Below are 13,771 nucleotides of genomic sequence, written 5' to 3'. Positions count from 1 at the left end.
TCACGTAGGTATTAAGCCCAGCATGCGTTAGCTATTTATCCTGATGCTCTCCCTCTCCCCCACCCCTTGGATGGTCCTAATAAGTGTTGTTCCCCTCCCTGTCTCCTTTGTTCAGTTCCCACTTATGAGTGAGAACATGCAGTGTTTGGTAAACTTTCAAAGTTCCAAGCCATTATTTTCGACCGCAACTCAGAAGAAGCTGTAGTGAACAGTGAGATGGCTGGTTGTTGCTGACTGAAATGTTCATCCTCCATCACTAATTACATACCACTTAAATGTATTTTATTAGGTAGGTCAGACTCGTTACAAGTACTATTTCTTAGACATTTAAGTAGCATACATTTTTGCTAAATGGTGAAAAACAAATTAAGTGACCATCTAAATGGGCTCCGGATTCCACGTGTCATTTTTTTAGACTTTCACTGTTTTCCCCACATTCGCTCCTTTCAGCAGTCCCATAAATGCAGCTGGCATGTTTTCAGATCCTTCAGTGATATATTCCTGAACTGGATTTTACCCGAGACCCATTTTAGCAAGTCCTTCAGAGCTTTTTGGCAGGCATCTCCTTGCCGGCAGGTGATGATGAACCCTTTCATGTGAAGCTCCTGACAGATAAAAATCTCTGGTGGTGGGCCTGGGGAAGGTGGTCCAGTACTCTTATGTGTAGAGGTGACTCCTCATATGGCAATTCTTCCAAATGTCTTCATCTGAGAGAGAACAGTGTTTGAAAACTCTCCACCTACATTATCAAAATAACAATCGTATCCATCAGGGGAGGCTTTCTTCAGAGTTTCTTCAAAGGCTCTCCTGTCTTGTAGTTAACATCAAATCCAAGCTTTTTAAGGTAGGCAACCTTTTCGTCGGACCCTACTTCTCCAACAACTTTGCAGCCCTTGAGCTTTGCAAGTTGCCCCAGCACAGAGCCCACAGCTCCAGCTGCTGCATTAACCATCACTGTTTCTACACGCTGCGCACCACAGAGGTCAAGTAGGCTGAAGTAAGGCAGACGTACTGTGTCAGGCAACTGTGCTGGCAGCTTTTCCAGATCTTTCCCACCAGAAATGGAGTGTGCTTGTTCAGCCTGAGGGAGCCAGTCCAATAGTGCCCGTTAGTAAGGCTACGTTTTTCCTTTCCGCAACTGTGGCCACTTGCTGCCCCATCGTCGTATCACGTCCCTTCAGTATTTCGGCTGCCACTGTCATGTAAATCCATGGTGAGGAACAAAGCTTCAAGCAGGACCTCTCCAGTTTTTAAGGGTGGGAGCTCAGCTGTCTTCAACTCAAAGTCACTACCAGTAGGACTGCCAACAAAGTGCTTCTTCAGGGTCCATCCTTAGCATGAACCATCTTGATGCTCAGGAGTCTGAGCTGCCTGGGGAAGGTGGCTGGGATGGCCTTCTTTGTCTTTTTTGATTTTGTTGGTTTAAAGTCTGTTTCATCAGAGACTAAGATTGCAACCCCTGTTTTTTGTTTTGTTTTTTTCTTTCTATTAGCTTAGTAAATTTTCCTCCATCCTTTTATTTTGAGCCTATGTGTGTATTTGCATGTAAGATGAGTCTCCTAAATGCGGCACACTGATGGGTCTTGACACTATCCAATTTTCCAGTCTGTGTCTTTTAATTGGGGCATTTAGCCCATTTATATTTAAGGTTAGTTGGTTTTGTGTTTAGTTGTTGTTGTTTTGACGGGGTTTCACTCTCGTTGCCCAGACTGAAGTGCAATGGCATGATCTTGGCTCACTGCAACCTCCACCTCCTGGGTTCAAGCGATTATCCTGCCTAAGCCTCCCTAGTAGCCGGGATTACAGGTGCTTGTCACCACACCCAGCTAATTTTTGTATTTTTGATAGAGATGGGGTTTCACCATGTTGGCCAGGCTGGTCTCAAACTCCTGACCTCAGGTGATCCACCTGCCTTGGCCTCCAAAAGTGCCGGTATTACAGGCGTGCCTCACCAATGTTAGTGTGGTTATGTGTGAATTTCATCCTGTTCATCATGGCGCTAGCTGGTTATTTTGCACACTAGTTAATGCACTTTCTTTGTCATTGGTCTTTATATTTTGCTGTTCTTTTGCAGTGGCCGGTACCAGTTTCTTCTTTCTATAATTAGTGCTTCCTGCAGGAGCTCCTGCAAGCCAGGCCTGGTGGTGACAAAATCTCTTGGAATTTGCTTGTCTGGAACAGATTTTATTTCTTCTTCGCTTATGAGGCTTAGTTTGGTAAGATATAAAACTCTGGGTTGGAAATTCTTTTCTTTGAGAATGTTTGATGCTGGCTCCCAATCGCTTCCGGTTTGTAGAGTTTCTGCTGAAAGGTCTACTGTTAGTCTGAATGAGCTTCTCTTTGTAGGTGACCTGACCTTTGTCTCTGGCTGCCCTTAACATTTTTTCCTTTGTTTCAAGCTTGGTAATCTGATGATTATGTGTCTTAGGGTTGCTGTTCTCATGCAGTATCTTAGTGGTATTCTCTGTATTTCCTGAAATTGCATGTAGGCCTGTCTTGCTAGGTTGGGGAAGTTCTGGATAATATCCTGAAGTATGTTTTTCAGCTTGTTTCCATTCTTCCTGTCTCCTTCTGGTACATCCAATGAATCATAGGTTTGGTCTTTTTACATAGTCCCATATTTCTTGGGGGTTTCATTTGCTCCTTTTTATGTCTGCATGCCTTATTTCAGCAAGGTGGTCTTTGAACTCTGATATCCTTTTTTTCCACTTGGTCGATTTGGCTCTTGATTCTTTTGTATGCTTCATGAAGTTCTCATGCTGTGTTTTTCAGCTCCATCAGATCATTTATGTTCATCTTTAAGCTGGTTATTCTAGTTAGCAGATCCTCTAATCTTTCATCAAGGCTCTTAGTTTCTTTGCACTGGCTTAGATCACGGTTCTTTAGCTCAGCAGAGCTTTTTTTTTTTCTGAGACAGAGTCTCGCTCAGTCACCAGGTGCCGGGCTGGAGTGCAGTGGCACAATCTCGGCTCACCGCAACCTCTGCCTCCTGGGTTCAAGCAATTCTCATGCCTCAGCCTCCCAAGTAGCTGGGACTATAGGTGCCCACCACCACGCCCAGCTAATTTTTTGTATTTTTAGTAGAGAAGGGGTTTCACCATGTTGGCCAGGATGGTCTCAATCTCTTGACCTCATGATCCACCCGCCTCAGCCTCCCAAAGTGCTGGGATTACAGAGCAGAGCTTTTTTGTTACAGATCTTCTGAAGCCCACTTCTCTCCATTCATCCATCTCATCCCCTGTCCGGTTCTGCACCCTTGCTGGAGAGGTGTTGCAATTATTTGAAGGAGAATAAGCACTCTGACCTTTCGGGTTTTAGCATTTTTTCATTGATTTTTTCTTATCATCAAGAGTTTGTCTACTTTCGATCTTTGAGACCCTTGGATGGGTTTTTGTGGGAACTTGTGTTGTTGATGCTGTTGTTGTTTTGCTTGTTTGTCTGTAATGCTGAGGTCCCTCTTCTGTAGGGCTGGTGCTGCTTGCTGGGGTTTCACTTCAGGCTGTATTCATCTGGTTCACTCCCATGCTTGCAGATGTCACTCAAGGAGGCTGGAGAGAACAGCAGAGACAAGTGCCTGCTCCTTATTCTGGGATCTCTGACCTCAAGGGGCAGCAACCTGATGCCAGTAGGATTGCTCCGGTATAGATGTCTAACAGCCCCTGTTTGAGGGTCTCACCCCATTGGGTGACACAGGTAACAGGGCCTGTTTAATGAAGCAATTTGACTGCTCCTTGGTGAAGAGGGTGCGCTTTTCTGGGGGAAACCCACTCATCTGGGCTGCCTGGATTTCAGAACTACCAGGAGGAAAGGCTAAGTCTGCTAGTCCACAGAAACTATGGCCACCGCTACCCCTATGGGGTCAGGCCCAGAGAGATCAGGGTTCTGTCCCTGAGCCTCTAGCTGGAGTTGTTGGCATTCTTGTATGGAGGCCCTACTCAGTGAGGAAGGATGAGTCAAGATCAGGCTGAAGAGGCACTCTGGCTGCAGTCTGCCACAGCCAGTGTGTTGTGCTGTGGGAGATACCTCTTGGGACCAAGCTGTCCAGGCCCCCTGGCTCTAGCAGTAGACAAGTGCAGCTTGGAGCTCTAGAGATGGATGCTGCCCTTCCCCCACCCAGTGAGCTTAGTGTGTTAGGCAGTTATGAGTCCCAGTGCTGGCTGCTGTCCCTTCCCCAAGGAACTCAAATGGTTTAGACAGCAGGCAGCTGCAGCTGTGGTGCTGGTCCCTCCTCCCCCTGGGAACTTGTCAGGCTTAAGCAGATTCTAGCTGAGAGGCTATTGGGAATCTGCACAGCTCTGGGGTTGGGACCCTAGGCCCCAGTGCTGTGGGTTCACAAGGGAGGTCTTCTGATCCATGGGTTGCACAGTTCCATGAAAAAATCAGTTTCCCCAGCGGGGTAGCACTCTAACTCACCGCTTCCCTTGGCTTGGGGGTGGGGTCTCCCCTGGCCCATGTGGCTCTCGGGTATGCAGTCATACCACACTAGTCTTCCTTCCTTGTGGATCGTGACAGCCACCTCATGAGTTCTGATGGGAGAACCTGGGTACGCTGGCTGCTCATACAGCATTGACATGATATTATGGTTCTTTTCGATGGGAGCCTCTGATGGCTGCTGGCTTCTGGTTGGCCATCTTGGCCCCACCTTAGTATTCATTTCTGAGGGATAATTTCACTGCTTAGAAAATTGTGGATAGACAAGGGTTTCTTTATTATTATTATTATTTTTTGCTGGGGGTCGGTTGTTTTGTTTTCCATACTTAAAAGTCACTGTTCCATTGTTTTTGGACTTACGTCATTTCTGTCATTTCTTATAAGAGGTCCGTACTAATCGTTTTCCTACGTGTGCGCAATGTCTTTTTCTAGTTGTTCTGATATATGTAAAGTATCTTTGTTCAGTCAACCAGTTTTCTAGTTTTCAATAACTTGATTATTGTATGCTTTGGAGTGGTTTGGGGTGTGTGTATATGTGTGTTTCTTTCTTGAAGTTCATTGAGATTCTTTATTCTCTGTATTTATTGCTTTCAAAAAAGTTAAAAACTGTTGAACCATTATTTTTCTGCCCCAGTCTGTCTCATCTCTTTCTGGGACACCAAATATGGATATGCTATGTGCTTTAATATTCCCACAAGTCACTGAAACTTCATTTTATCAGTCTCCTTTTTCTCTTTGATGCATTTTGGATATATTTTATTGCTATGTCTTTAAATTTAATATTTCTTCTACAGTCTCTGACTTGCCATTAATTTATCCAGTAAATTTTTATCCTGTTATTTAGTCACCTCTAAGAGTTCTACAGCACCCATATTTATATCTTCCATTTATCTCATTACGTTCATGTTTATTTTACATTTTGGAACATATAAACATATTTATAGGATCTGTTTTAACATCCTTGTCCACTAGTTCTATCATCGTTTTCATTTCTGATTCTGTTTCTATTGTCTGATATATGGTTGGGCTGTGTCCCTACCCAAATCTCATCCTGAAGTGTAACTCCCAGATTTACCATATGTCATAGGAGGAACCCGGTGGGAGGTAACTGAATTATGGGTATGGGTCTTTTCTGTGCTGTTCTCATGATATTGAATAAGTCTCACAAGATCTGATGGTTTTAAAAGCAGGAGTTTCCCTGCACTAGCTCTCTTCGCTTGCCTGTTGCCATGTGACACGTGCCTTTCACCTTCCACCTTGATTGTGAGCCCTCCCAACCCAAGTAGAACTGTCAGTTGCCCTCTTTCTTTTGTAAATTACCCAGTCTCAGGTATGTCTTTATCACCAGTGTGCAAACAGACTAATCTACCAGGTTATGAGCCTTATTTTTCTCCCCTCTGTGTAACACTTTTTACTGGAAGCTGGACATTGTGAATTATACATGGCTGGTTGCTGGATCTTTTGTTTTTCGTACCGAAAAAAAAGATTATTGGAGTTTGTTCTCTCCAGCAGTTAAATTACTTGTGTTGTTTTATCTTTTGAGACTTGCTTTTAAGTTCCTTCAGGGTAAACCTAGAGTATTCTTATAGTATTCTTTATTCTAGGGCTAACTTGGCCCCACTTCCAAGGCATGGCCTTTCTGGGTTCCCTACTAAATGTTTTGTGTATTCACTGTGGTCTTTCTATCTTTCCAGTCTGTCTGTTGGGAACTATAATATTTTCTAGCCCATTGTAATCTCTAGGAATATTTTTGTCTTCTTTCTAGCAACTGTTTTTTTTCTTTCCTAGAAGCTGTTCTTGCCTAGCCTCGTGGAGGTTTACCCATGAGGTAAACATAGGTTTCTATTGTTACTGATTCATAGAGACAACCGTACATGGATCTGGAAGTCTTCCTCTTTCTCCCTTCTCTTGATTATTCTAAGCCAAAATTCAAGCCCCCTTGAACTGTGGTCTCTTTTTTAGTTAACAGTTTGCCATGATTGGTCTTGGTTCCCTCCCTGTGCCGTAATCCAAAAATTGGCTGAGAATTTTTGTTTATTTTATTTCTTTCAGGTGTTCTAGTTCTGAGCTTTCCATTGTCCGGTGCCTAAAAATGTTTCTTTCCTTGTTTATTTGTCTGTTCATTTTATTGGTCTAGTTTTATAATAGTCCACAGCATAATTCTGGACTCTATTACTTCCTCATGGCCAGAAGCAGAAAACACTTTACAATCTGCTAGCTTTTTCCCATAAAACCCACTCAACAATTTTCACCTACCTATCATTAGCTGTCACTCAGTGACACAGCCACTGCTGGCAGCAAGCATAGCTGGAATGTGTCATTTTAACTGGATACATTACACACACATATACACTAACAAACATCAGTGTCTTGTTTCGTACTGGGGAAGAATAGATAGCATGCTGGCAACTAGCAGTTTCTGCTACCAATTTCTTTATCTTGTTTTCATCCATTATAATCAAACTTCTAAATGGCTAAAAATGTTTTCTGTAATATGAATGTATCATTTATTTAACCATTTCTCCTCTGCTAATGAACATTTAACTTGTCTGAAGTTTTATTTTTTTGCTGCTACGAACCTTACACACATACATACCTAGACATATATATCTTAATAGAAGTGGTATAAACACTGAAGTGGCATTAAAAATAACACTAGTATGACACAGAAGCCAACCAACCAGAAGTTTTGCTAGTTCAAATAGGACAAATGCCAGCTGTGAACAGACGGTATAATCAGTCTGGTGTTTCGTAATGAAAATCAGCTGTGCACACATCTGTGTAAGCATATCCTTCATGCACTTCTTTTATATCTATGTGATAGAGTTCCAGAGTTAAGAGCACGTGGTGGAAGGGTATGTGTCGTTTACATTTTAACCAGTATTGTCAGATGGCTTTTTAAAAAGGCTATCATACACCACATTTCTATAAAAAATGTATGGAAGTAGCCTGTCACTGTCGACAGATTTTGTCACTTTAAATGTTGGCAGTTTAATGATGAGAAGTATATATTGTTACTTCAAGGTGCATTCTTGGCAGCAAATGAAGCATAGCGACTGTTCATTCATTTATCAGCCCTTTCTCCTCTCTCCGCCCCTTCTGTTCCTTTTCTCTCACTCTCTCTCTCTGTTTTATAAAGTTTATGGTTTTTTCTGGAGTCAATTACATAATCCATTTTTATAAATGTCTCATGATATATATGAAACTTGTATATTCTTTTTTAAGGCATGTTAAGTTCTATGTATTATCTCTTAAATCAAATTTGATCGTATTGCTCAGTTTCTCCAAGTTCTTCTTTATCCATGAGCTGTAGCTAATTCTAAAAGACTTCTTCTTTTTTTTTTTAATTACACTTTAAGTTCTGGAATACATGTGCAGAACATACAGGTTTGTTACATAGGTATAAATGTTACATGGTGGTTTGCTTCACCCATCAACCCGTCAGTGACATTAGGCATTTCTCCTAATGCTATCCTTCCCCTAGTCCCCCACCCCCTGACAGGCCCTGGTGTGCGATGTTCCCCTCACTGTGTCCATGTGTTCTCATTGTTCAACTCACACTTATGAGTGAGAACATGCGGTGTTTGGTTTTCTGTTCCTGTATTAGTTTGCTGAGAATTATGGTTTATAGCTAACAGACTTCTTTCATTGTTTCTGTCTACATTGTATTTTTATTTCATTTTCTTTGATTTCTATTAGTTTTTTAAATTTTACATATTTAGCTACTGTGGTTTTTTGGACACAAACTGATTTTTATATATATATATATATATATATATTTTTTTTTTTTTTTTTTACAAAGTATACATTTGTATCTTTTTCTTGGTGAATTTTAACCTTGAATTCCATGTTGTTTGATTTTGATACTATTACTTCTGTATATCTTGTGTTCTAATACTGATTCTCTGACACCAACCAGGTGTCTTATAATTCAGCTCAATTCTGGCTCTAGCCAGCTGGACTTCTTCAGATGCCGGCTGTAAGTGACATCTCCAGACTACCCACGCTTCTGACTCACTTGCTACACATTTGCAGCTTCCTAGGAAGGCCCTTCAGGCTTGAAAACTCAGTAGAATGACTAGAATGACAGAACTCACTGAAAGCACTAGACTTACAATTATATTTTATTATAAAGGATACAACTCAGGGACAGCCAAATAAATGAGACACCTAGTGCCAGGTCTGGGAAGGAAGGCCCCAAACACAGAGCTTCTCTGCCCTCTCCCATGGAGTCAGGGAATGTCACCCTCCTGACAATGTGTTCATCAACCAGGAGACTACCGGGCCCCAGTGTCTTGACTTTGTAAATTGGGATTTCGTTACAGAGCCACGATTGACCAAGTCTTTGGCCACATGACTGAACTGAATCTCTAACACCCGTGTCTTCTCCAGAGGTCAAGGAGCTCATTTCTAGCTTTCTAATCATGTTTTTGACCTGTCAGTCCCCATCTTGAAGCTGTAAAGGCCCTAGGCAGTCACCTCATTAGCATAACAAAGCCACCTCGATTGCTGGGAAATCTCAAGGGTTTTTGAATTTCTGTGCCGGAAACTAAGAAAAGATGATAGAGAGAGAGAGAGAGAGAGAGAGATAGATGATAGATAGATAGATGATAGATAGATAGATACATAGATAGATGATAGATAGATAGATGATAGATAGATGATAGATACATAGATAGATGATAGATAGATGATAGATAGATACATAGATGATAGATAGATACATAGATGATAGATAGATACATAGATAGATGATAGATACATAGATAGATGATAGATAGATAGATAGATAGATGATAGATAGATAGATGATAGATAGATAGATAGATGATATAGATAGATAGATATAGATAGATAGATGATAGATAGATAGATGATAGATAGAGATAGATAGATAGATAGATGATAGATAGATAGATAGATGATAGAGATAGATAGATGATAGATAGATAGATGATAGATATAGATAGATAGATAGATGATAGATAGATAGATAGATGATAGATAGATAGATAGATGATAGATAGAGATAGAGAGATAGATAGATAGATGATAGATAGATAGATGATAGAGATAGATAGATGATAGATAGATGATAGAGATAGATAGATAGATAGATAGATAGATAGATAGATAGATAGATGATAGATAGATAGAGATGTATAATACTACACATTTATTTGTGGGTCCCTTTAACTTTAACCTTTTTTATAACAATGTTTTAAGAATGATTTCTATAAACAAACATACGTGGAAATTTAAAACCCTATTTGACAGATTTTATCTTTAAAAACGTTTTAAACACAGAATATCAGATCTTTTATTGTCAAATAATCAGTGGGAGTCTCTGTTCATGAAGGGATTGAGTTCGTTCTCACTTAATATAATGACTGAATTGATTATATTATCTTCCTCTTCTTTTCTATTTAATAGGTAAGTATACTTCATTTTTTCTTCTTTCCCTCTTCCTAGTGTTAGTCAGTTTTATCAAATTGCTTTTGAATCCCTTCGTGTTATGCTAATTTCAGAATTTTTTTTTTTAGTTCACTTAATGGTTGCTTTCTCTTTCTCAGTATCAAGAATCAGAAACATATTGCTTTATTTTATACACAAACAAGAAACCAAATAGTTACCCCCTGTTAAAGAAAACACTGCAGGCCTAGAGTAGTTCTATATGACCACCCAGAATCTAAATTGTTTCCTTTGTAAGCAATTGGGAGAGAGATGGTAGCCCAATTCCATTAAGCTATCAGGATTCACTATAAGAAAAGTGCATTTGAAAAGATGCACGGCTTTTGTCCATTGTTTCTTTAGCCTCTTCTGCCTGTGTTCAGCTCATTGCAGCTCCTTCTCTTTTGTAGACAAGATGCTGCTGGACTCATGAGTTACTAATAAAAGCCAAATAGACGTTTAAAACTCAATTTGCTGACATTCGATTCTTTGGCACACCAGTAAAACGTTCTATTCCCCACCGTATCCTGGTGGCATCCCCCAATGAAATGAGGTAGAATATTTTCACCACCATCCCCCTACCCCACTCTGATTTGCTGAGGTAGTTTAGGATTTTTTTGTGCTAGACTATTTTAGAATTTTTCTTGCAAAATGTCTATTATTTCAGGTATCCTCATTTAGGCCTTATATTGTACATTCCCAGAAACAATCGCAATCCATTTAGGTTTAAATAAACATGTATGTGATGGGGGATGAGAAGGGGGTGGAGGTAGGGAGAAGGAGACCTAGAGAGACAGAGAGAGAGAGGTTGAGAGAGGGAGAGAAATTGGAAAGGGGAGAGAGATTGGCAGAGAGCGAAAGTGACAGTGAGTGAGAATGTGGGTGTGTGTGAGAGTGAGAGTGTGTGAGAGAAAGTGTGTGTTTGTGTGTGTGTGAGAGAGACTGAATGTGAAACAATGTATGTGAGAGTGAGAGTATGTGAGAAAGAGTGAGAAAGAAGGCCAGAGAAGCAGTGAGTAAGAGCACGAATGTGTGTGTGTGAGAGAGGATGACAGAGCATGTGCATTGCAAGGTGCGGGGCTGTGGAAGAGGGTGGTGAGAGAGAAGGAGAGAGAATGGCGAAGGAAAAGAGAGAGAGAGGCAGGATAGAGAGGGTGACAGGAGAGAAAAAGTAGAGGAGGGAGACAGAGGGAAACAGTGAGGGTGCACGACAGAGAAAGATATCAACATTTATTGTGTATTTTCTATTTCATCTTCAACATACACTTTTTAATTGCTATATAATATTTTACATATTTATGGTGTAATATGATACTTTGTTAAATGCATAGAATGTGCAATGATCAAGTCAGAGTATTGGGGGGCCTCTATCTCTATGTGTTGGGTTCAGGCTCTGTCCTCTAGCTACTTTGAAATATAGAGTACATTCTTTGTCATTATAGTCCCCATACTCCTCTATCAAACATTAGAATTTATATCTTCTATCTAACTGAATATTTGTATCCATTAACCAACAGCTCTTAAGCCCTACTTTTTCCCCTCCCCACAGGCTTCCCAGCCTCAGGCATCTATCATTCTATTCTCTGCCTCCATGAGATCCAGGTTTTTAGCTCCTACATATGAATGAGAATGCGCAATACTTGTCTTTCTGTACCTGGCTTATTTTTTCACTTAACATAATGACCTTCAGTTCCAACCAAGTTCTGGCAGATTTCACAATCTTCTTTTTTATGGCCAAATAGTTTTCCATTGTGATATACACCATATTTTCTTTTTTTTTTTTTTGAGACGGAGTTTCGCTCTTGTTACCCAGGCTGGAGTGCAATGGCGCGATCTCGGCTCACCGCAACCTCCGCCTCCTGGGTTCAGGCAATTCTCCTGCCTCAGCCTCCCGAGTAGCTGGGATTACAGGCACGCGACACCATGCCCAGCTAATTTTTTGTATTTTTAGTAGAGACGGGGTTTCACCATGTTGACCAGGATGGTCGCGATCTCTTAACCTCGTGATCCACCCGCCTCGGCCTCCCAAAGTGCTGGGATTACAGGCGTGAGCCACCGCGCCCGGCCCTCTACACCGTATTTTCTTTATTCATCTGCTGGTAGACAGGTTGGTTCTTTATCTTTGCTGTTATTGTGAATAGTTTCCATAAATGTGCATATGAAGTTACCCCTTTTACGTACTAATTTCTTTTCCGTCGGATAGATACCTAGTAGGGTTGCTGAATCACATGGTAGTTCTAGGTTCCGTTTTCTGGCAAACTTTCATACTGTTTTCCATAGCAGCTGTACTAATTTACATTTCTACAAACGGCATGTAAGAGCCCCTTTTTCTCCCCATTCTCACTAACATCTGTTATTTTCTGCTTTTTAATATGGCCATTCTAACTGGGGCAAGATAATACTGTGATTTTAATTTGCATTTTCCTGATTAGTGATGCTGAGCATCTTTTTCATAAACCTGTTGGCCATTCGTGTGTCTTCTTTTGGGGAATGTCTATTCATGTCCTTTGCCCCAGTTTTTAGTGGGATTATTTGTTTTGTTCTGTTGAGTTTGAGTTCCCTGCATATTCTGGATATTAGTCCCTTGTTGGATAAATAGTTTTCAAATATGTTCTCCCATTCAGCAGGTTGTCTCTTCACTCTGTTGATTATTTCGTTTACGGTACAGAAGTTTGATCTGCTTTTCAGACCCACAGTCCCCTTTGTCTGCTTTTATTTTTGTTGCCTGTGCTTTTGAGGTTTTGACCATGAAATCTGCCTGGACCAACATCCTAAAATGTTTTCCCTATTCAACATATACTTTATCATGAGGTCTGTTTGAGTCATGTTCTTCTTTGGCTTAGAACCTTTCTGTTTCTGCCTATAAATTTGACATTTATGATATTGTAAGTATCGTCAATGGGGTGGCTTAATAAGCAACAAACACTTATTTCTTACAGTTCTGGAGGATCAGAAGTTTAAGACCAAGATGCTAGCAGATTGGTACCCAGCGAGGGCCCTTCCTGTTGCTGTGAACTCACATGGTGTTAAAGACAAGTGGCTTCTCTCAGGTCCCTTTAAAAGGGGACAAATCATATTCATGAGAGTTTTGTCCTCATGACCGAATCCCCTCCAAAGGAGCCCCACTTCCTAATGCTATCACCTAGGGGGTTAGGATCTTAATGAATAAATTGTGGGCCTAGGTAAACAGTCAGATCATAGAGCTTTTCTCAACTATTTTTATTAAATCATTATATAGGTAACATAATCTTTAAATCTTGAGTATTTGCAAATAGCTTTCTTTCCTTCTGTCAAATACAAGTGTACTTTAAAGCTATTGTGAGTCAGTTCCAGACCACCTGAGGAAAGTGAATAACACCGTAAAGCAAATCACATTCGCGTTTGTTTCCCAGTGCATATAAACGTTATGTCTACACTATAGTATATTAAGTATGCAATAGCATCATGCCAGAAAAAAACAAAACAAAGCAAATATCTTAATTTAAAAATATTTTATGGCTAAAAAATGCCAGTGCTCAAATGAGCCTTCAACAAGTTGCGATCTTTGTGCTGGTCAAGGGTCTTGCCTTGATGTAATGGCTGCTGGCCGCTTGTTGAAGAGTTAAAGTGGCTGCGGTCATGTCTTAGGGCAATAACGTTTGCTGCGTTGACTGGCTCGTTTCACAAAAGAGTTTTCTGTAGCACGTAATGCTGTTTGATAACACTTTGCCCACATTGGAACTTCTTTCAAAATTGCAGTCAGTTCTCTCAGACTGCTGTTGCTTTATCAACTAAATGTATGTAACATCCTAAATCCCTCGTTCATTTCAACAACGTTCACAGTATCTTCACCAGGAGACTTTATCCTAAAAAACCACTGACGTTGTGTATCCATAAGAAGCAACTCCTT

The 13,771-nt window shown here is 40.7% G+C and overlaps 1 pseudogene; it reads right to left on the bottom strand.

Moving 5' to 3' along the window:
- Positions 1-393: 393 nt before the first annotated feature.
- On the bottom strand, positions 394-4,654 carry LOC100410286 (prostaglandin reductase 1 pseudogene; annotated as a pseudogene).
- Positions 4,655-13,771: the final 9,117 nt, after the last annotated feature.

Source organism: Callithrix jacchus, chromosome 18 (genome assembly GCF_049354715.1).
Source record: "Callithrix jacchus isolate 240 chromosome 18, calJac240_pri, whole genome shotgun sequence".
In the NCBI taxonomy this organism is placed as follows: domain Eukaryota; kingdom Metazoa; phylum Chordata; class Mammalia; order Primates; family Cebidae; genus Callithrix; species Callithrix jacchus.
The sequence above is the reverse complement of the archived record's forward strand: the minus strand, read 5'-3'. Positions and strand labels throughout refer to the sequence as shown.